Source organism: Carlito syrichta, unplaced genomic scaffold (genome assembly GCF_000164805.1).
Source record: "Carlito syrichta isolate Samal-C Ts95f unplaced genomic scaffold, Tarsius_syrichta-2.0.1 Scaffold312207, whole genome shotgun sequence".
In the NCBI taxonomy this organism is placed as follows: domain Eukaryota; kingdom Metazoa; phylum Chordata; class Mammalia; order Primates; family Tarsiidae; genus Carlito; species Carlito syrichta.
In genome coordinates, this window is record NW_007256303.1 from 428,055 (window position 1) to 430,899 (window position 2,845).

Genomic DNA, 2,845 nt, shown 5'->3' on the forward strand with positions numbered 1-2,845 from the left:
AATCCAAAAAAAAATCAGCCGGGCGTGGTAGCGCATGCCTGTAATTCCGGCTACTCGGAAGGCTGAGGTGGAAGGATCGCTGGAGCCCAGCAGGCGAGGCTGCGGTGGCCGGGAGTGGCCACTGCACTCCAGTCTGGGCGACAGAGTGAGATTCCAACTCAAAAAAAATAAAAAATAAAAAATAAAGCATGTGGCTGCCCCTACAAGGGCAACAGTAAACTGTGAGTCTCTCCGAGACGTCTGACCTACTGAGCCTAAAATAGTTGCTTTTTAATTTGCAGGAAGTTTGGGTGACCCTGGCTTGCTGCAGTAGCACTCATGGTATTGAACCAAGTTATCTCTATGAGCTGGATTTTATTTTCATTTGTTCCCACCTAGACCATGGCACTCTCAAGACAAGAGTTCCAGTCTTGAATTTTTCCCACTTCGTGGCCATTTGTTATAGGGTGTCAACCACGCCATCAGTTCCAACCTTTAAGAGATGGAAAATTACAAAATAACCAGCGTTCATATGAAATTGTCTTCAAACCAGAAATGAAGAAAAATGAAGGAAAGGGGAAGTTTTAAGGGGAAAAAATAACGTATCTCCAAATAACATGCCCTCTTCTCAGACGACAGGGGCAAACCAGCATCTGCTGGCTGGCGAGACCGTCATGCGGGGACGGCCCAGCAGGTGGCAGTGCGGATAATAGAGTTCCTGTACTCTGAGGCCTGTGTTTAATCTCGGTGGCATCCAAGTCCCAATCAAGTGAGAACAGCTCACAAGTTTGGGACACGACTTCTGAATGACTCTTGAATTCTTCGCCTTCATAGTACGATGGGGATATTGCGCTGAGGCCTCCGTTTTGATTGCATCTTGATTTTCAATTCAGGCAGCTTGCATTCAGTGCATGTAGATTCTGATGCCTTTGTGCACAGGGAAAACTTCTGGAAGAATATTCCAACCCGGTAGGAGCTTTTTTCCTGTAGGGAATGAGAATACGCGTCAGCTGAAGCCCGAGGGTGGAGCACGGAGGAAGCAGGCCTTGCAGCTAGGAAGGAGTACTGGCGTTGCCTGGAATTGTGACTGGCATTGTGAGTGGCACTGGGATCGTGAAGCAGGCAGGTCAAGTTGGTTTTGTTATTACTTCTGAAGGCTCTGTGCACCCCTTTACTGCCGGTCCGGACTATTGCCACAGCCCTGCCCTCGTTGTATCACACTTACAATAATGTAATTTATCATCCAAATTGGGCCCTTAAAAAATCAACCTTTTGGAGGTATAGTTGACATATTAATACAATATAACGCATCCATTTTAAGTGTACTGTTAGAACTGGTTCGGCAAATGTGTATTTCCATGTAGCCATAACATAGAGTTTCCATAGAGTTTCCATCATCCCAGAAAAGGTCCCTCCTGCCCAAGCAGAGGTTCTAAGTTCACAGCAAAAGAGGGTGAGAAGCACTGAGTTCCCATATCCCCCGCCCCAAACACACTCAGCCCCTCTGTTGTTCATATTCTGCACCAAGGAGGTCCATCTGCACAACCGAGGGACCGACACTCACACAGCATTATATCCAAACGCCGTAGTGTATGTTAGGGTTTGTTCCTGTAATGCGTGCTTTGTGTATTTTGACAAGTGCATAACAACATGTGTCAATATGAGAGTATCATACAGAATCCTTTCAAAAAACCCTCTATGCTCCTTCCAGTCATCCCTCCCTACCTCCCGACCACAGATTTTTTTTTTTTTTAGTTGGAGTCTTACTCCGTCACCTAGGCTGGAGTGCAGCTCACGGCCACCCCAGTGTCAACCTGCAGGGCTCTGGTGATCCTTCCACCTCAACCTTCCAAGTAGCTGGAACTACAGGCGTTCGCTACCACGACCGGCTTGCTTGCTTATTTGTTTGTTTGTTTATTTATTTTACAGAGGCGATCCCAACAAGTTGCCCAAGCAGGTCTTGAACCCACGGGCTCAGGCAATCCACTTGCCTCAGCCTCTCAAAGTGCTGTGCTGGGCTTACAGGCTGAGCCACCGAGGCTGGCCTTTTCAGTATCTCCATAGTTTTGTCTTTTCCAGAATGCCATATGGTGGAACAAATATAGGGTATAGCCTTTTCATATAGGTCTTTTACTTGGCAAGATGTATTTAAGTTTCTTTCATGGCTTGCCAACTCATTTTGCTTCAGTGCTAAATAAAGGCATTAGCACCACAGACTCTGTGGCCTGAATGTACGACAGACTGGGGGAAAAAAGTTAGCAAAAGTTAGTTCTGGCAATTATGAGTGAGGTTACCATAAACATCCATGTGCAGGTGCTTGTGTGGACATAGTTTTCAACTCTTTGGGGTAAATACCAAGGAGCCTGATTGCTGGCTTGTATGGTATGAATGTGTCTAGTTTTGTAAGAAACAATCAAACTGCCTTCCGAGGTGGCTTTACCATTTTGCATTCTCATCAGCAGCAGATGAGAGTTCCTGTAGCTTTGTATCTTAACCACCTTTCGGGATTGTCGGTGTTTTGGATTTTCACCATTTTAATAGGTGTGTGATAGTATCCTAGTGTTTTAATTTGCAATTCCCTAATGACACATAATGCTAACCACCTATTCACATGCTTATTAGCCGTCTGCATATCTTCTTGGGTGAGATGTCTGTTCAGATACTTTGCCCATTTTTCATTAGGTTATTTGTTTTCTTATTGTTGAGTTTTAAGAGCTCTTGGTATATTTTGGCAAATAGTTCTTTATCAGCTATGTCTTTTGCTAACTTTTCTTTCCCCAGTCTGTGGCTGGTTTTCTCATTTTGTTGATGGTGCCTTTCATAGACCATGATATTTTAATTGTTTTTTTTTTTTTTTTTTACACCA